Source organism: Erinaceus europaeus, chromosome 9 (assembly GCF_950295315.1).
Source record: "Erinaceus europaeus chromosome 9, mEriEur2.1, whole genome shotgun sequence".
Lineage (NCBI taxonomy): Eukaryota > Metazoa > Chordata > Mammalia > Eulipotyphla > Erinaceidae > Erinaceus > Erinaceus europaeus.
The window spans coordinates 12,619,527-12,641,514 of record NC_080170.1 but is presented as its reverse complement, the minus strand read 5'-3'; the positions used below and the strand labels follow the sequence as shown (position 1 = coordinate 12,641,514).

Sequence of the window (21,988 nt, the reverse complement as noted above, 5' to 3'; positions counted from 1 at the left end):
TCACATCTCTTACACTGTGTTCTTAGTTCCTTCTAATTCAACCTCATTCAGGCCAATTCTGTTCTAACTGTTTCATTTATTCTATTCCCGCACCCCTCTTTGGTTTTCTGTAGCTCAGCTGTTTTGTTACACTCTTCCAATACTGTATTAGCTTTGTCAGCCAGTTGTGCACTTAGCTCAGCTATTTCAGCTTTCTGCTCTCTAATTACCTAGGAATAGTTAGTGTTTTCTTTAATGCCTGTCAGTTGGGCCATCTCCCCCAATGGTGATGGTCTCTTTTGTATCTGTGTTAGTGTCACTCTGAGGATGACCACTGGGGGGTAGCAGGTTGCAGGAAGAGTAGCTGGAAAGAAATGCATGTTTATAGGGACCATGTTCTGGAGTTTCCATTCATTTAGCTGAGGGTTCTTCCATTGTGCCCTATCCCCTGATGACCACAAGGTACTCACTTAAGGTCTTCTGACGCTCCAGCCTCCAGACCCCATCAGTTCTCCCTGCTCAGAACTCTAATACCTTCTTTCAGGATTTGCCCTTTCCTCCTGCTTAGGACTCCATGTCTTTTCCCTTAGCACCCCTAGGACTCTTGAAGACCCCTATACCTATTAAGAGCCTCATGCCTCTTCAACAGACCCCCCATTCTCCTTCGGAAATGCCCCATATCCCTCTTAAGCACATCCCAGTTGTTCCCGCAGGACTCTCATGACTCCGCTCAGAACCGAACAAGTTTCCTTCTCAGTACCCCTTCACCCTCAGGACCGCAACATGCCTCCCACAGAGGGCCCCTCATGTGTCTCCTCAGAACCTCCCACATCACACCCCCAATGGTCCCCACTTCCCCACAGGACCCTCCATGGCTCTCCTCACGACCCCATGTGAGGGTGAGGACCCCAGGGCAGCCAGTACCCCAGGTTGATGACCCCGCACAGGACAGGCAGATGCGGCATCATCTAAGTTCATTTCCCACGTCTACGCTCGACCAGACCTGCCAATATACGCGGATATCTTCTCCCACCCGGTCCAACGCTTGACGTCTCGTCACCCAATCTGGTCCCCTATGCCTACACTGAACTTCTCTGTTCCAGTCTCTTGGAAACAGAGTTGGCAGTCTGCTGAGGTAAAGGACAAACACCTCATCACAGACCCCTGCAAGTCTCAACCCGGCTTTGACCTAGCACGTTATGATTGGGCCTCCTCAATCACTATCGAACAGGCCATGTCCGGTGCACTGCTATGTTCCATCGCTGGGGAGCCAGAGACGACCCGAACTGCCCCTGTGGCTACAGACAGACTATGACCCACATAGTCAACGACTGCCACCTCTCCAGATTCAAAGGAGGTCTCGAAACTTTACATCAGGCTCAACCTGACACTGTTTACTGGCTACGGAAGAAGGGCAAATGCTAGAAGAAGAAGGACAGGCAGAGGTTGCAGTGAGGACACTGGAATGAATCTGGACCTTCAGGAAAAACTCTGAATCTGGGGCCTGGGTGGGTTTCATTGGTGCCCTGGGCTCTGGTAGGGGCTGTGTCACATGCCAAGGACTCTGGCTCTACCCAGACACCATGTCCCCCCAGATACTGACTGGACTCAGCCTCAGCTCCATTTCTCATGACTGTTCCCATGGGCAGGGCGCTGCCTGGGCCACGGGGCCCTTCTGGGGACGCTGCTGCTCACAGCCCCCTCACCTCACTGCACCTGCACTGTGCAGGCCCCGCTGCCCGAGCCTCTACAGCTCCCACAACTGATCTTTGTATTTCCTTCTCCACGTTTTATGAATGGGTCCATGGTGGTTTACCTGACATCTAATATACATGTCCACCGATGTCATTGTCTGGGGATATGATTTCATGGCTGGAAAAAAGCCTCGGAAGCTGTATCAGGGAAGAGAATAGCTTCCAAATATCTGAAAGGTCTATAAATATTGACTGTAGACCACATTGATTTGATCTGAGACCCACATTCAACTTGGGAGTATATGTAACCTCTGCGTCCCTTTAGGTCTGAACTCACATTCTGTGGCCATGAATAGGAACATTCCAAGCTGCCCTAATTTCTGGACCCATCTTCCAGATGTGTGGTAGATAGAGTTTGTTATCCAGCCACTTTTCAGAGGATGGAACATTCTCTACCACATTGAGGGCAAGGTCCTATGATTGCCCACAAAGGGGTCTACTGTGTTCTTCTTGATGGACGTGACAAGTGACTATAGAGTAAGAGATCTATTCGAGGTCTAAGCTCCACATGTCTGTGTGGGAATCTCAGGACTCCCTGACTAGGGCCCCAGAAGATGGGGTGGCCTGAGAGTAACTAAAGAGTAGATGAAAGAGTTCTTACAGCTCTTCCTCCCTCTCCACACATCTGCTTCAGCATACACAACTCCCATTTCTCTTCTTGCAAAGATAAAAGCTCTGGCAGTTGGGTCAAGGAGCCAGTAGCTTCAAAATGAAGTGCTGGACTTTGAAGCATGAGCTCTCAAGTTCTGTCATCACATGTGTCAGAGCAATGCTATCATTCTTTCTCTCTTCACTCATTAAAAATGTTTTATTTTTCATTAGAGAAGTTATGGTGCATTTTTGCATAAAACACAAATATACGTCCTGACATTTCTGACAACCTAATATACATGAATGGGGAAGATAGCATAATGGTTATGTGAAATACTTTCATGCCTGAGGTTACAAAGTCCCAGATTCAATCCTCCACACAGCTATAAACCAGAGTTGAAGAGTCAGTGTTCCAGTCTCTCTCTGTCTGATACAATTAAAACAAAGAAAATAGATTAATTTATTTGTCATTTATTTAAAGAAATAAAAGATAAAAGCTGTATTTCCCTACCCCTCACCCATCTTAAACTCTTCTGTCCCTTTAAGTATTTCAGACAGGCTAACATCCCATCTGCACACACTGGGACCACCTCATAATCCTTCCAATGCCTGGCCTCTTCCCCAAACCTGCCTATCAAACTATCTTCACAGGTCACACATAGACCAAAGAATTTCCCGTCCCTTTGACTCTAACATGTGGTGGAGTGTGTTACCCTTCTGGAGCAATATTGCCATCGGAAAATTGCCTTTCTCATCCTAATTCCCAGAGAGAGGCCCTTCCAATTAGTAGTAAAGTTAACCCTAAATTTAGAGTATTTTATTTTTTCAAACTCTACGATCTGCATTGGTGGAATTGAGAGACCTAAAAATTCAGATCCCATACAGTTGATTTCAGCCAATCACAGATAGGATCTTTAGGGTGGGTCTTAGGGAATCACACCCTAAGCCTTTATAAGTTCTGACTTGGGTCTCACATACTGCTAGAAGCAGACGGGAGCAGACACATCTCTGTACTCTGTGACCTCCAAGCCTCCTGCCCATATCAGAGCAGAGGCAGTGTTGAATCTCTGCACATTTGGACCAAGCCAAATCAGTAGGTACTGATCCCCAGGGATCACGCTAGAGAATAAGAAAAAAAAAACATCTTGACACCAGAAAAAAAAAAAACAGTAATCAAATAATCGTTGAAGGGATTAGCTTCGTTGGCAGACATACAGGCTTGGATAGCCTGAGGCTCCCAATTCGATCCCCAGCACTGCAAGTACCAAAGTAGTATACTTTTTATATAAAAAAAGAAAAAGAAAGAAAATATGTGGCCTGGGGCAGAGAGCTGGCTCACTGAGTAGGGGATTCTCACAGCTTCAGTTCAAGTCAGGGCATTACACGGGAGTGCCATGGAAATGGAAGAAGCCCCAGTGCTCCTCTACCCTGGAGTTACCTGAAAAAGAAAGGCTTGAGAGTTGTGACATTACTCCTGTAGGAGACCTTGGCCTTGGGGATGACAAAGAAAAATAAAATGACCTGAAGCCTATCCAGAGCCATTTACAGCATCAAAGTCTCACTAGGAAGAACCAAGACTGCTTTGGAACCCTCGCCTCACTTGTTTGCTGCTTTATGAGCAGTAGTCTGAGCTGCTGTGAAACCTTCTTACTTTCTTTCATTCTTTCCTATTTATTTATTTTTACCAGAGTATTGCTTAGCTTTGACTTATGGTGGTGTTGTCCAGGGAGGGGTTGAATATGGGACTTAGAGCCTCAGGCAGGAATCTCTTTGCATAACCACTTAACTCTCTCCCTCACCTCTGAAAACTGGTTCAGTACTCCTTAGCCCAGAGCAGAAGGGATTAACAGAACGGAGCATTCTGTTTTCACAAGGCTCCCTGGAGGAGTTTCAGCAATGTTCTGCTTTGCTGTCATCTTTTAAATTCATTCATTATATTATGTCATATCGTATCATATCATATTCATTATGAGAAAGATAGGAGAGAAAGAACCAGACATCACTCTGGTAAATGTGCTGTTAGAGATTGAACTCAGGATCTCATGCTTGAGAATCCAATGCTTTATACACTAGACCAAATCCTGAACTAGACCACTAGACTTCTTATTTTCTACACATAGACTGAAATGGAGCATGTTTGGGCCAGCAAAACAGCTCACTGACAGTCCACTGCTTTTCCATATCTGTCACCCAGGTACAAGACCTTCCTTTACCACATTGAAGGAAAGTTTTCTCTTGTCATTCTGCCTGAAATAGGCCAACCTGAGTGGGAAAATCGTTTAGAGAGCATCAACCACAAAATCTGTTTGATTTGTACTTTCATTTCTATAATGGGTTAAATTATTTCATTACTCATAATCCAATCATGAAGGCATTTTGATGGGTGTGTGAAATAGCAAAGTAGTTATGCAAAGAGTGTGTCATACCTGAGACTCTGAAGTCCCTCCTTCAATCCCCTGCACCACCATAAGCCAGAACTGAGTAAAACTCTGGTTTCCAGAAATGGTAAAAACAACATTTTGACTACATAAATACTAACTTTCTCTTTCCCTTTTATGTAGGAAGAGGTATTTCAGACTGAAACTATTTCCCACAAAATGGAAGGAGAGGAGAAAGAAAAAACCCAAGAAACAGAAAAGACTTCAGGTACTGTGTTCTAAGTCATATGTGTGTGAGTGTGTGTTAGACACAGCTTTCTCAGATCAGCTCCATCATATGCCTGATGTAATTTCCTCTTGGAGGCTTTGGCCAAGGGCAATTCATGTAGAGGGGTCAGCTCAGTGTCCTGGAAGCTCTCTGGCACTGTCTCTGAGCCTGTGTGGGGAAAAGACCAGGAGGTAGTGCCAATCCCTTCTGGGACTGGGATGTCAGCTCCACAGTCTCAGAGCACTTTGAAACATTAAATGAGCGTTTGGGTGGTGGTGCACCTACTTAAGTGCACAAAGTACTATGCTCAAGCATCCACACAAGGAACCAGGTTCTCCCACTCCAAACCTACACCAGGGATGCTTCACAGATGGTGAAGCAGGGCCCCAGGTGTTCTGTCCTATAGAATAAATGTAAACAAGAAAGAAAGAGAGAAAGAAAGAAAGAAAAGAAGGGAAAAAGGGAGATGGAAGGAACGAAGCAGCTTCCAGGGGCAGTGATTCATAGTGATGTCACTGAGCACCAGTGATAACCCTAGAAGCAAACAAGAAAGAAAATGATCAAAGACAGAAACATTGACTGAACCATGATTATTCTCTCGCTGCTAATGTCTATATTGTCAGGCATGGACCTTGAGCAAGGTTTAGACACACACTGCTCTCTCCTATCCAGGGGCTCTGCCTTAGGCAGATTCTTAATCCTGATCTTTGCTGGGAGGATGGTTGGAGCAGTTTCCAAGAACTGAGTAAATGCAGGTCTGGGCTTGAGTATTGAAAGAGGGTCTCTGAGGAACCTCGCACTCAAAGGTGCACTGAGTGATGTGGAGTCGTCCCAATTTCTCCATCCTTTTAGGTGCCTCCCCCATTGCGGGGAATATTGTTCCAACTTGGAGTCAAGCTGAGATCAGGATTTTCCTGGAAGAATGGGAGTCCCTCAGAAAGCAAGAGCATCTGAAGTACAAGATTGCAGCCCTAGTCATTTCCCGGAGACTGGGTATGAGAGGCATCATGAAGAGCAAAAGAGAGTGTTTTCTCATGTTGAAGAACATGGCTGATATGTATTGGACTGTCAAGAATGCCAACAAGAAGCCAAGGAGCCAGCCCTTACCCTGTCCATTTGGAGACATCCTGAAAAGGATCTTGGAATACAGAAGAAAGGAGGATCCCTCAGGTGTGTGCCTTCTCTGCCTTAGATGGCCTTGAGGGAGGGATTGCAGCCAGCCAGGCCCACATACTCCCTGCGGAGCTCAGAGCTGGGAGCTAACCTATGCACAACTTCCCCCTGCATCAGCAGAGAGAACAAGATATTCTCAGGGCCTCCAGTTTCTTATTTGACTAAGGCCCTAGGACATATATTCCAGGACTGACTGAGCTGGATAGGACCCCTGGGTCCAGTGAGTTCAAGGGTTGGTGGTCGGGGTTGGGGGGTGATGTCCTCATGTGTTTGCAGGTGCCATTGATCTCTCTCTCTCTCCCTCTCTCTCTAGATCCTCTCTGTGCAGAAGGGGTCTCACTGACCCCTTCTCCTGATTTCCAGCCTCCTGAGTACCAGGTCTTATATCCCTCTGATGGCCAGTTGTGGTCCCCACAATATGTGAACAACCAGCTGTGGACCCCACACTATGTGGGTGGCCAGCAGGGGTTCCCACAAAATATGGATGCCCAGCAGTGTTCCCCACACTATGTTCATAGCCAACTGTGTTTTCCACAAAATATGGGTGCCCAGCAGTGTCCACCACAATATGTGGATGGCCAGCTATGGTTCCCACAAATTATGGGTGCTGAGCAGTGTTCACCACAATATGTGGATGGCCAACTGTGGTTTCCGCAAAATATGTGTGCCCAGCAGTGTCCACCACAATATGTGGATGGCCAGGTGTGGTTCCCACAAAATGAGGGTGCCCAACCATGGCGCCCGCAATTTGGGATGTGCACAGGAGTTCACGTACCCTCATGGAAGCCCCAGGAAGTGGCTCCAACAAGCCAACACTTGGTTCCTGCCATCCTCCCGACGGCCTCTGATCCCCAGCGGTCATCGTCTACTGACACTAACATAGATACAAAGGAAAGCATCAACATCTAGGGAAGATTGTTCTACGGACCAAGCACTGGACTTACATGCCATGTCTCAGTGTGGTTCTGGCTTGTCTCTTTCTGTGTCACTGGAAACTCTTCTCTGGAACTTGGACTGGGTTTGGTATATTACACTAAAGTAAAGAATTTTGGTGGGGTGTGGCATGAGTCTTGACGTGGGGGCTTTCAGGTCCTGGTGCAGGATGCTGGAGGACCGAAGTTCAGTGGGAGAATAATTTACAGAAAACTGACAGTTTACAAATATAACAACAACTGTATTTTCTTTTCAATGTTAACTAGTAATTTCCCCAATAAAGAGATAAATCAGTCTAAAACATAACAGACAGACAATTTCCCTTTATGTTTGTACAAAAACAGTGAGTGTATTGCTACTCAGTCGTGGCTTCTTCCTTTCCAAGGACAAGGGAAATGGTGGAGCAATATTTGCCTTTTTTCTCTCTCCCAAGAAAATAAAAATAAAACATTGGAACTGGAATCTTAGTTAGCAATACTGCACCACTGTGAGCGTCTGGGCTCACTCACCACTACTTCATTGAGAAATAGGACAATTCCAGTAGCCAGGGACACAGCTCAGTCACGGACAAAATCTCTATTGATGAGCGGGGATGTAGTGCAATCAATCAGTCTCTCCTCATTAGAAAATCCTGTCCTTTATGTCTCCTGAGGCGGAAGTGTAAGGAAAACTTTCTATATAGGATATTGGGTGGGTAGAAGGAAAAAATGGGTGAACCAGAGGTGATTAAACGGTGTAAAACAGGATGTGACTAGGAGAGGGGGCAGTGTAGAAAGAGGGCATGAACCAGTGGGGATTAAACCAGTGCGGGACTCAAACAAAACAATAAACCACAAATAGACCGCAACGTTAAGCAATGCTAGTGAACCTAAGGTGATGATCAAAACAGAAGGGGTCTTAGAAGAGAGAATTAGAAGCAGACCAACATAGAAGAGATCCAAAAGTTTGTAAATGTGTTCTTAGAATGCGTTCTCATCACCTTTAATAGAAATGGCATTTTCCAGTTTCATAGAAATATGCTCTGCTCCATTCTTCTCTCTCTTGTTCGGAGGGTGGACCTCAGTATTTCTGAGAAGGCAGACTCTTGGATCAAGCCTAAAGGTCGCATTTAAGAAATACATTACATAGTGGATAAATTTAATTTAATTTAATTTGTCGATTACAAGTTTGGGCAAGTGTGACCTATGCAAAGCGTTCTAATGTCTGGAAAACAGCACTAAAAAGAATCCAGATCATCTAGTTTATACACCATCTATTTTAGAAGAGCCCCACCCTTTTCAGGTGGGGAGGGGGTGTGTCTTCGGATGCCAGGAGGAATTCTTATACTTAATCCTTTGACAGGGGTAGTGAGACTAAGTGAAGTCCTTGATTTACAATCCAGGAGAAAGGCAATCAATGTTTATTGCAATTAATCCACCAATACGACAGTGATCCATGGGTCTACAAACCATCTGTGCTCTGCATCAATGATTACAGAGTTCAGGGACAGACACATAACTCACTTGGATAGCATGTTCTTTGCCATGTGCATGACGCAGTTTCACACACAGTGTTCTGAGGAAAGGTTTTGCTATGGTATCTGTTTTTCTTCTTTTCTTACTCGTGTAAAAAAAAAAACTTATGGCAGTGTGCGAGGGCAGGCATGTGTTGGAGTGGCTTCTTCCGAGGCCAAGGTGGCAGTGGGCATGTGCGGTGACATCAGTGGCAGCAGAGAGTGCCAGGAAAGCTATTGTGTTCCTGCTTCCTCTTTCCCTTCTCAGGTCGGTGGAAGAGGCCTAAACAGGACTGGTTATGATCCCCATTCCATTCCCCGCCCCAAGTACCTACCCATACTTCTCAAACCGTGTGCTAGAATGTCCCAACCCAGATATGGATTGTGGACAGCACAAGATTATGTCCCAGCAGAAAAATGCTCAAAGGAAGCGGTACTAAAGAAGAAGGACATGATCACAAGACTGCAGCTAAAGATACATTAGTACATTCCTGCACTCTCTGTAGGACAGAAATGTTAGACCCTAAGACCTTCAAGCCACACTTTGAAATCAAGAATCCTAAGACTCTACTTCCTCCAGAATTGGCTGATGGTCAGGCATAAAATCATTTATGGGTGTATTCATAACACCGTGAACTGCATTATCACTGAGAGTTCTAACAGTCTGTGCAGCTTGTCGAATAATACAAGACACAAATCCTTTTAATGCAACCCTTTTAGAAAAATCACATTCTAAGTTATCCATCTGAGAATACCTACTGGAGAGAACCCCTATGGGTGGAAGAGGATTTGGAAATTTTTTTTCATTTATTTAAAAAAGGAGACATTAGTCTAGGCTTTTGAGAGAGTCCTCATATCAAATACACAGCCTATATATTTAAAAGACTCAGTCTGTGTTTTAAAAACTTCAAGACATACAATTAATTTTTCCCCTCTCATATTAATTAACTAGTGATTTCTATGACTACACTTTACTAGGAGTGTACATAAACACCATTCTCACCACCAAAAGACTGTGTCCCATCCCACCCACCCCCACCCCCCACCGGTCCAGGAAGCTGCATGTCTACCCCTCACCACAGGGTTTTTACTTTGGTGCCCTACTTTCAATTTAGTCAGTTCCTGCTTTTAGTTTCCCTTTCAGATCTTCTTTCTCAACTTCAAAAGCAACCAATGGCACAGCTATCTACAAGATACTGGGTACTATACAGCAAACCCTAACAAAAGGGCTTTTCAAAGTTAACCCAATTACCAAATAATATGATGATAACATTAACTATCCATTGTCTTTTTGAAAGCTAAGACAGCAGGAACCTCACATCTCTACTATAGAGCCTATATTTCCCCCAGTCCTGGAAGCTTTAGATAGGGCCCACTTTCCCGCCTGCCTCTCCCAATCCATATCAAATAATATTGCATCAGCCGATCACAATCTAATCAATGCAAGGATTGCCACCTCAACATGCTTGAGCTCAGACTGTGTCCAACGACTTCATGTGTGGAATGACATCCCTTCAGCTTCATTACTCTGGTGAGACCTTTCCTTGCATACTATTCTCTAATTCCATCCCAGGTGGTTCACTTTCTAACAAAGTCCCCAAACCTAAATATAGACCAGGTTCTGTAAGAGAGAGAGCATATGTTCACATGTATCCACAAACTAGTGCAAAATATATACCTGAGAGCAGAAGTACACTAGAGTTTGCAGTGAGTACCCCCCTAACACTTCCTCTCCACTATTCCAAGCTTTGGGTCTATGATTGCTCAACAATTTGTTTGGCTTCGTATGTTAACTCTCTTTTCAGTCACCAGGTTCCAGATGTCATCAGGATGCCGGCCAGGCTTCCCTGGACTGAAGACTCAACCAATGTGTCCTGGAGCTCCGATTCCCAAAGGACCCACCCTATGGGGGAAAGAGAGAGGCAGACTGGAAGTATGGACCGACCAGTCGACGACCATGTTCAGTGGGAAGCAATTGGAGAAGCCAGACCTTCCACCTTCTGCAACCCACAAAGACCCTAGGTCCATGCTCACAGAGCGATAGAGAATGGGAAAGCTATCAGGGGAGGGAATGAGATATGTAGATTGGGTGGTGGGAATTGTGTGTAGTTGTACTGCTCCTACCCTCTGGTTTTGTTAATTTATCCTTTCCTAAATAAAAATAAATTTAAAAAAAAAATGAGACATTATCAAATCCATAGGATAAGAAGGGTCAAACTCCATACAATTCCCACAACCAGACTTCCGTATCACATCCCTTCCCATGATAGATTTACCCCTCTGGGGGTATGAACCCAAGGTCATTGTTGGATGCAGAAGTGTGAAGGTCTGGATTCTGTAATTGTTTCCCCGCTGAACAAGGGCTTTGACTGGTTGATTTATACTGCAAGGCTGCCTCTCTCTTTCCCTATTAGGTTGGGTCTCTAGGGAAGTGGAATTTCAGGACACATGTCGGGGTCATCTGTCCAGGGAATTCTCATTGGCATCATGCTAGCATCTGGAACCTGGTGGCTCAAAAGAGAGTTAACATACAAACCCAAACAAACTGTTGAGCAATCATGGACCTAAAGCCGGAATAGTGCAAATGAAGTGTTGGGGGTACTCACTGAAGACTATTGTGTACTTTTGCTTTCAGATATATGTGTTGCCCTAGTTTATGGATATGTGTAAACATATGCTCTATCTCACGGGACCTGTCTATATCTAGGTTGTGGGACTTTGTTAGGACGTGAACCACCTGGAATGGAATTAGAGAATACTATGAAAGAAAAATCTCAAACAAGTAATGAAGTTGAAGGGTTGTCATTACCCACCTGAAGTCTCTGGAAAGAGTTTGAAGTGAAGCATGCTGAGGTAGTACTCACTGTGTTGACTAGTTTGGGATCGGCGGATGTAATATTATTTGGTATGAATTGAGAGAAGCATGCAGGGAAGTATGCCCCATGCTAAGGATCCAGAACTGGGGAAATACAGGCTCTATAGTGGCAATGTGAGGTTCCTGCTTTCTAAGGATTCAAGAAGACAATGGATAGTTACTGTTATCATCACATTATTTGGTAATTGTCTTAACTTCTAAAAATCCATTTGTAAGTATTTGCTGTATAATACCCAACAACACCATAATTTATGTCCTTTGAAATTATTTGTATATATCTGTGCCACCCGTTGCTTCTGTTCTCGGTGGTCAAGAATCTTGAGAGAGTCAACATATCAAAGACCCAGCTTATGTATTAAAAATACTCAGTCTGTGCTTTACAAAGCCCAGCCGTGCCAGACCTTGCAAGGCTCATGGGAATTGGTCTCTGACCGTGGCTCAGCTGTCCCCCCCATGGGCAAACCCATGCCCCACTTACACTCCATCAACCCTGGGCAGGTTCCTCCCCTGCAGGCTGTGACAGTTTGAAGCAGCTTGGGCATGAAACCCTCAGATCCATGCTGCTATTTCTGGGCCCCCATTACCTACCCTCCATCCCTGTCTGCTCCTGGACTCTCTGTTAAAAGCCACAGCAGGGACTTCATATTCCTGAGGAACCTTTTTGTCTTACACCCGTGGAGGCCATTTGCAGGGATCCACATTCCCTGGAGCAGTAGCCTGGCACATGAATTCCCAAATTCTTGTTCCTGACTCACACCCAGCAAGCCTTTTCCTCCATGAAACTGGCACCTTGATGGCAGCATGCCCCAGGAGCTCTTATCCATGTGGAACCTGGTGCCCAGCCCCTGGCGGTACCACAGGCACTCAATGTCCACTTGTGACTTGGCGAGTTCCCAAAGTTGTCCTAGTCATGTCCTAGTGATGTCTTGTTGCATTCTCAGATGATCTTCTTTGCTATTCCTATGTGACTGGGGAGTGGTGAGTAACACAGGTGCTGCTGCTTTGTAGCCCCACCTCCAGAAATCTTACAAGTGTCTTTCTATCATTCTCCATCCACCCTTCCATTTAAATTTCTGTCTGTATCAGTAGGAAATAAGTAGATAGGTATAAACAAGCAAGTCCAGAATTCAAGTAAATACAAAGGAGGAAAGGCATGTCCCAACCTCCACAGCTATCTATGCATGGCCTTCTATGGGCCTCATCCTCAGAAGCATCACCCCAGAAGCACTGGATCCTCGAGTCTATAGAGCTGACTGGACACAGAGTGTTCTGGGTCCTCATTGCCCCTCTCCTAATGTCTGGTGTTATTGAGTCATCTACACACAATGGATCATGTACTGAATAAAAAAACCTTTGTGTAAAATATTGTAGGCATATGTGAAGGCAACATATTGAATCTTCTGGACTTCTCTGGAATTATTGCATTCTCTAATGTTTGTCTAGAATGATACTGATCATTTATTACAGGAAACAAGTTTTGAAACCCTACCTAGCCATGGTACTTGACGCCCTGGCTAGGAAGTTCAATTGAGAGATTTAGTGGCTGGTAACTGTCTGGCAGTTTACTGGTTGTGGCACAAACTCCAGTCTGTTTTACAAACAAAAAGACTGGCTAAGGGAAGAGAGGACTCCCCTAAGACTCACCTAGTACAAATGTGAGTCTCCATTGCTACTGTCCTCAGAGGCTGGAGCACCAGGTTGGAGGCCCTTTGCTGACACCATGGGACAGGGAACTGACCTGGAAACTCAGGATAAGATCTACACCTTGGTGGTCTACTGGTAGTGTTGTGTGGTGGAAATCTTCCACATTGTTCTCCTCATGAGAACATAGTTAATAGTTGTCCCAGAACCTACAGACTATAAAATGGAGTGTTTAGAAACACACAGGGGCACCAATGTTGCCTGGCTTGGCTGAGAAGCTGAGTTGATCCTGGAGCTTTGGATACTTGGGGCTTCAGAGTCTCTTTGCATAAGCACAGTATTATCTCTCCACAACCCTGCTTTATTTCCTGATCATGAGTGAAAGATTAAGCTAAGTAGCCTACTTATAGTTTAAAATTCCTCAGGCTCCCTTTGCCTACAGGGAAGAAAAAAACAAAATGGCTTCTGGGATTATTAAAATTAACTGAAATAATGTTATACATGTGCAAACTATTGTATTAACCGTTGAATGTAAAACATTAATTCCCGAATAAAGAACTTTTTTTTTTAATGGGACGCAGGTGGGTGCTACTGCCTGACAGCCACTGTTGGCAGCATGGCCCATTAGCAAAAGAGTAAATGTCTTGCTTCAACTTCCTAAAAAAAGAGCCAGAAGAAACTCTGACTTTGATGTAATGAGCAGGAGGCAGAGAAGCATGGACTAAAAGAATCATTTAATGATGAAAAAGTCAAAAACCAAGATGTTGGGGAGTAGTGGGAGTGTGTTTCCTGGGAAGGTTGACTTTTTCTCAGTGGACTGGAAAAAATTTCAGATAGTCATGAATACATAGGCACTACCAACAGCTCTGAAATCTCCACACTGGGAAATCCTTTTAGGATCTGATAGGTTTGGCTTGATATCCTGCACTCAGAGAAAGACTAGGAGATCCACACTGAGAATTCTGGGAGGAGGAATCACATTGTGTTTTGAGACAGGAAGCAGAATCTAGCATTTTCTCTCTGGAGACCCAGACTCTTAGACATTTTTGTGGTATTGCTTTTCAACTGCTGTGAGTAATGGGAACCAGCAAGGGCTTGCAAGAATACAGACCAATACCTCTCTCTGCGGACCTGAGCGGAGGCTTCAGACATTCACACACTCCTCTGAGCTCCTGCTGCCCAGGCTTGATCACTCTGGGTCACTTTCTCTGTCTGTGTAATTCTTGTCCCTGCAGGGCTGACAGAAGGTGGCACTCTGGTGGATTGTTTTAAAATTCCTTGGAGAGAGAAACACATGCACACGCAGATGCGACTCCATATGTTCTAGATGAGTTTTGAAGAATTCAGTGTGATTTGCATCTTCAATTGAAAGATGGTTGGTCTTTGATTTTATTATTTATTGATTTATTCATTTACTTATTTACTTATTCATTTACTTATCTTCCCCACACCTGCCTATCAAACTATCTTCACAGGTCACACAAAACCCAAAGAATTTCCTGTCATTTGGCTCTAACATGTGGCGGAGTGTGTTATCCTTCTGGAGCAATATTGCCATCGGAAAATTGCATTTCTCATCCTAATTCCCAGAGAGAGGTCCTTCCAATTAGTAGTAAAGTTAACCCTAAAATTAGAGTATTTTATTTGTTCCAACTCTACGATCTGGATTGTTGGAATTGAGAGACTCCTAAAAATTCAGATCCCATAGAGTTGATTTCAGCCAATCACAGATAGAATCTTTAGGGTGGGTCTTAGGGAATAAAACCCTAGGCCTTTATAAGATCTGAGTTGGGTCTCACATACTGCTAGAAGCAGACAGGAGCAGACACATCTCTGCACTCTGTGACCTCCTGGCCTCCTGCCAATATCAGAGCAGAGGCAGTGTGGAATCTCTGCACATTTGGACCAGGCCTCATCCCTACACTCCAGAGCCTCCAGAACTCCAGACCTCTAGCAGAGCAGAGAAAGTTAATACTCTCTGTTGACCTAGGAGTAGACCCTGTAAGAAGACAGACAACTCAAATAAGAATGACGGTGAGTTAGCAGGAGCCTTCCCTATTTGCTTGTGGGAAGATTTTTTTCCTTCATTAAAAAATGTGTATTGGGTAGGTAGCATAGGATTAGGAAACAGTCACTCTAACCTGATTTTTCAAAGTACAATTTTCAATCCCACAAAGGTGAGCAAAATTCTGGTAAAAAAAATAGAAAAAAGAAAAGTTACTGGGGAAAGTGTCTGATGCACTGGGAGGTGTTTAATGTATAAAGGGTTGGACCCTCAAGCATTATGCCCTGATTTTTAGACCCTGCAACTCATAGGCCTATCATGTTTTGTTCTCTTTCCTTCTAATTGTCATTAATAAATAAACCTTTTTACTTAAGCTAGAGTCATATCTCATTCTGCAGCATAGCACTTGAAAATTAACTATTAGTAGAATATCTCCTCACTCTTTGTCTCTCTCTCACTCTTCATCTCACCAAATGAGTAAAAGTATAGCCTGGGATATTAAAAATTTTCTTGGAAAGAGGATCAGTGAGTTAATTGCACATGGCGTGAAGTGCAAAGACCCGCTCACGATCCTGGTTTGAGCCCTTGATGCCCCCCAGCAGTGGGTGTCACTTAATAAGTGGAAAAGCAGATGCTTATCTTTCTTCCCCCTGTGATTTTCTCTCTGTCCTTTCCAATAACAACAGGGATAATAACAATAAACAATGAAGGCAACAAGAGGGAAAAAATAGCCTCCAAGGCCAATGCGTTCATAGTGTAGGTACTGAGCCCCAGAAATCACGCTAGAGAATAAGAAAAAAATAGTCTTGGCACCAGAAAAAAAAAAAAAAAAAACAACCAACAGTAACCAAATAATCGTTGAAGGGATTAGCTTCATTGGCAGACATACAGGCTTGGATAGCCTGAGGCTCCCAATTAGATCCCCAGCACTGCATGTACCAATGTAATATACATTTTATGTAAAAAAAGAAGAAAAAAGAAAATGTGTGGCCTGGGGCAGAGAGCTGGCTCACTGAGTAGGGCATTCTCACAGCTTAGGTTCAAGTCATGGTATCACAGGGGAGTGTCATGGAAATGGAAGAAGCCCCAGTGCTCCTCTACCCTGGAGTTACCTGAAAAAGAAAAAGGCTTGAGAGTTGTGTCATTACTCCTGTAGGAGACCTTGGCTTTGGGGATGACAAAGAAAAATAAAATGACCTGAAGCCTATCCAGAGCCATTTACAGCATCAAAGACTCACTAGGAAGACCCAAGACTGCTTTGGAACCCCTCGCCTCACTTGTTTGCTCTTAATGAGCAGTAGTCTGAGCTGCTGTGAAACCTTCTATACTTTCTTTCATTATTTCCTATTTATTTATTTATTTATTTATTTATTTATTTATTTATTTTTACCAGAGCATTGCTCAGCTTTGGTTTATGGTGTTGTTGGCCAGGGAGGGGTTAAATATGGGGCTTAGAGCCTCAGGGAGGAGTTCTTTGCATAACCACTGCACTCTCTCCCTCACCCCTGAAAATTGGTTCAGTACTCCTTAGCCCAGAGAAGAAGGGATTAACAGAATGGCGCTCTGTTTTCACAAGGCTCCCTGGAGGAGTTTCAGCAATGTTCTTCTTTGCTGTCATCTTTTAAATTCATTCATTATATTATGTCATATCATATCATATCATATCATATGAAATATGAGAAATATAGGAGAGAAAGAACTAAACATCACTTTGGTAAATGTGCTGATAGATATCCAATTCAGGATCTCATACTTGACAATCCAATGCTTTATAAACTAGACCAAATCCTGAACTAGACCACTAGACTTATTAGTTTCTACACATAAACTGAAATGGAGTAAGTTGGGGCCACCAAAACAGCTCACTGCCAGTCCACTGCTTTTCCATATCTGTTTCCAGGTACAAAACCTTCCTTTAGCACATTGAAGGAAATTTTGCTCTTGTTCATTCTGCCTAAAGTAGGCCAACCTGAGTAGAAAAATCTTTCAGAGAGCATCAACCACAAAATCTGTTTGATTTGTACTTTCATTTAAGAAATACATTACATACTGGATGAATTTAATTTAATTTGGCGGTTACAAAGTTTGGGCAAGTGTGACCTATGCAAAGCATTCTAACCTCGGGAAAACAGCACTAAAAAGAATCCAGATCATCGAGTTTAAACACCATCTAATTTAAAAGAGCCCCACCCTTTTCAGGTGGGGAGGGGGTGTGTCTTGGGATGCCGGGAAGAATTCTGATTCCTAATCCTTTGACAGTGGTAGTGAGACTAGGTGAAGTCCTTGATTTACAATCCTGGAGAAAGGCATTCAATGTTTATTGCAATTAATCCACCAATACGACAGTGATCCATGGGTCTGCACACCATCTGTGCTCTGCATCAATGATTACAGAGTTCAGGGATAGACAAATAACTCACTCAGATAGTGCCAGCAGAAAAAAGCTCAAAGCAAGCTGTACAAAATAAGGACATGATCCCAAGTCTGCAGCCAAAGATACCTTAATACATTCCTGCACTCTCTGTAGGACACAAATGTCAGACCCTAAGACCTTCAAGCCACACTTTGAAATCAAGAATCCTAAGACTCTACTTCCTCCAGAGTTGGCTGATGGTCAGGCATAAAATCATTTATATGTGAATTCATAACACCGTGAACTGCATTATCACTGAGAGTTCTCACAGTCTGTGCAGCTTGTCGAATAATACAAGACACAAATCCTTTTAATGCAACCCTTTTAGACAAATCACATTCTCATTTATCCATCTGAAAATACCTACTGGAGAGAAGCCCTATGAGTGGAAGAGGATTTGGAATTTTTTTTTTCATTTATTTAAAAAAGAAGACATTAGTCTAGGCTTTTGAGAGAGTCTGCTTGTCAAATACACAGCCTATATATTAAAAAGACTCAGTCTGTGTTTTAAAAACTTCAAGACACAATTAATTTTTCCCCTCTCATATTAATTAACTAGTGATTTATATGACTACACTTTACGAGGAGTGTACATAAACACCATTCTCACCACCAAAAGACTGTGTCCCATCCTATCCACCCCTACTCCCCACCGGCTCAGGAAGCTGCATGTCTATCCCACACCACAGGGTTTTTACTTTGGTGCCCTGCCCCAACCTGCGGGGTTATCGACGGAAACCTAGGGTGGGGGGTGAGAGAATGGAAAGGACGAGACACGAAGAACGAGGGCAAAACAGGAGGTCTGTTCAAGCTCTGAAAATTTTATTTTGCAGCCACAATATAAGCACAAAGAGGAAGTTCCCCTAAAGTAGTGGGGGAGGGAGGTGGGTGAGCAACTTTCCAAACAGCTAGATGGTAATCTCAGTTCCAATGGTCGGAATGTCCTCTCAGGGACTATATGGGAGTCTTAGCTAAGTCCTTGGCTCCTGGCATGTCCTCCCTTTTTACAATTTAAGTGAGGTGGGCAAATGAGGTAAAAGCTAGGAATTTTATCAAGAGATAAGTGGGCATTAAACAGAGGGAGGGAAGTACTGACATGATTCCTCACGTGGGGTAAATATAGAACTGATCTTCCAGCATCTTATACGGCTCTTGGTGTCTTTTGGGGAGGGGAGGCATAGCCACTATTTCTAAGGTGAGGAAAACTCAAGGCAAAGAGTTCTGATGACCTACACCAACCTCCATGCAAATCAGGTTTGCTTCACTGGGGACTCATAGGCGGACTATAGGGTCCTCCCCCTGCAGTGCTTAGCCCTGCACCCCTTACCAGTGCCCACACCATACCAAGGCTGGCGTGCATAAATCTGAGTTTTATGCAGCTCCTAAAAGAGGTCTGCCACCCTCAGGTTTAGCCAAGCCTCTGTCAGCCAAATCAAGTCTGTGGTAATATATTTGTAAGGGTTTCAATGCCAAGGAATTAATTTGTTGTTTTATAAAGCCAGTAATCTTATTGAAAATAAAATGCCCCAAGGTAATCATTAACAAAAGACTAATCAGCGGTCCCATACGGGGCATCAAAAGGGAGAACATGGAGGATTTCCACCAACTATCAGCAGCAGCAGAAAATTTTTGTTTTTATAAATACTAAGCTTGTGTAACTGCTTTACCTGGTTCTCCACTAAACCCGACTCATTAACATATAAGCAGCACTCCGCCTTCAAAAAAAGTGCTACCCTTTTCTGTGGTCAGGAGGTCCAAAGCTCGCTAGTTCTATAAGGCAACCTGGGCAAGGGAGGTTAGTTGTCTCTGTAGGGAGGCCAAAGATTTGGCTGAGGCTTCCACTGCCAGTGAGAATTGTTGAGAGAGCTTAGCAGTGGTAAGAAGGGAGTGACCCAAGGCGCCTTAAGCCAGACCTGCAGCCACAACAGATGTTGCAAAAGAAACACCAGCCACTAAAGGAAGAAAAACATCCAATTTTATTTTAGGGGATGAGGGGCTGTCCCAATCTAAATACTCAGCAGCAGTAAATAGGTTCAACTGGGGTACTAAGGTAACTGGAAGGCATAACAATCTCTCATCTATTTGGCTAGAAAGATTTTTTAAAAGGGTACCATTACACAAAAAGAAAAATACATCAGGGACAATAAGATCTGTGGCAGGTAAGGCAGTCTGATTGCACAACCTGGTACTAGCATTGGAATAACAAAAACTAAATTTTTCCTTTTCAGGAGCTAATTACAAGGAAACTTCAAAAATGGGAGAAAAGGCCTTACCAGATATGCCAGAAGTATTCAGTGAGGTGGGATAAGGAATTGCCCTCAAAGGGGGACATCCTAACGTGGCACAAAGAAAACATGCAGAAACATTGTCAAGGCCAGTGGTATTGGCAAGAATTAGGCCTTCTCTTAATAGAGGTAGCCAGGAAAAGGGGTGGTGTGTAGCTAAAGCTGAGAGCTGTGTATTTAGCTCCTTCTCACATGTTTGAATTTCAGCATGAAGGGTTGTTTGAACTTGAACAAGAGCATGCCAAATATAAAAACGGCTGCTAGGCTAGGTCTCATCTTTGGTTATATACATGGCTCCTTTGAATGGCATGGTCCAGTGGGAATCCCAGGGATCCCAAACAACCCAGGTATAGCCTGTGGAAGAGTGAAAAAATTTATGGCTGTTATAGGGAAGCTGGGCAATAACTTCATTACCTCTTAGGGTTTTAACATTATGGATGTTACATGATTTACAGGGGCAGCCCACATTTTCTTCAACCCATCTATCTGTGCAATAGGACTGACTCTGGTCAAACAACAAGCACAGCGCAGGGGCAACCTTTCTGGGCTGTGCCTTAAAATCTGTGAAATTTAGCAAAATGGTAGATTGGCACCCTTGAGGCAGGCAATCAGCCATGGCTAAAAGACGACCATAGTTTTGTGTTTTAGCATAGTTGGTGTAGTTTTCTGTCAGGAAAAATCGCCAAGCAAACGAGGAGGTGGCTCCTTTCTTGTCAGGCACTACTGTGGGTGTCCATCCGCACAAGATGACCATCCACAGGAACACTGTCAGTATTTTGAATCCCATCATTTTCCTGAAAAAGAGAAGGGTAAATTTTCTCAGGGAGAAGATCGCTCCCTGGATTTATTTCTATTATTAATTAGTTTTATCAGCCTTTCTGGCAGCCATCTAACTGATCCTTCTTTGGTGTCATAAATACAGGGTGAACCTCTCCCCCATATGAGGACTGGATTTGGGCCATTCCATTTGAAGGGGAGTGGGTCTTTCTACATGACTGTGGCATAATCTTTATTTGTCTCAGGGTGCCAGAGGTGATCAGCAGCAGAATTGCCATGGGCATCTAAATTTAGAAAGTTAATAACAAACAAGGCATGATGAAGAATATTTCTAGGGGAGCCCTTCTGGGGGTATAATTCCTCTCTCTTTAATTTACGCAGAGAATTTTTGATATTTTGGTGGTCACGTTCAACAATGCCTTTTCCTTGAGGATTATAAGGAATGCCAGTAATGTGTCTAATTTGTAACTGGCGGCAAAATTCCTGAAACTTTTGTCCAGTATAGCCTGTGGCATTATCAGTTTTACCATTAAAACTGCCCAAGACAGAAAAAGCAATTTAAAACATGGGCTATAACATTTTTAGATCTTCTCAAGTATATAAGGAAGCAAAGATAAATCCACTAAATGTATCTATAGTCACATGAAGATATTTAAGGTTGCCAAATTCAGGATCATGTGTAACATCCATTTGCCATATTTCATTTGGGACCAAACCTCTGGGGTTAAAACCCAGGTGGGTAGAAGTGTGACACAAGTGGGGCACTGTTTAACAATTTGACGAGCTTGCTCACGAGTGATCTTAAAAAGTAGGCGAAGGGTCTGAACATTTAAATGATGTAAAACATGACTCTTTTGGGCTTGATCTACAGAACCTATCAGTACTGGAAACGTCAAGCGGGTGGCAGCATCTGCACAAGCATTTCCTTTCGAGAGGGGGCCAGGCAGACCGGAATGAGCGCAAAGGTGTCCGACAAAAAAGGGTTGACATCTAGAGGCGATCAATTTTTGAAGCTGAGAAAAAAGAGAGGCGGCATTTGTGGAGTGTTTAATATAGGAAACCGTCTCAAGAACAGGAACCGAATGAGCAATATAGGCACTGTCAGTGTACAAGTTAAAAGGATGATTTTTTAATTTTTGAAAAACCTGTATTATTGCAAAAAGCTCAACAAGTTGAGCCGATTTGAAGGGGGAGCAAATAGAGGCAGCCTGTCCATCTATAACAAAGGCAGCCATTCCATTATAGAAGCCATCAGTGAATACTAAGCAGGCATTTGACAAGGGGTGGGGGAAGTGTACTTTGGGAAAATGAGGGAATGAACCTTCGCAAATTGAAGTAATTCATCAGCAGGGTAATGATTATCAATTTCTCCCAAAGGGGAGGAGCAAGCAATGGGCCACTTGTCTGTGGTTTGCATGAGCCAT

General features: G+C 43.7%; 1 pseudogene; it reads left to right on the top strand.

Moving 5' to 3' along the window:
* The first annotated feature begins 8,945 nt into the window (after positions 1–8,945).
* Positions 8,946–9,171, top strand: LOC132540145 (zinc finger protein 706-like; annotated as a pseudogene).
* Positions 9,172–21,988: the final 12,817 nt, after the last annotated feature.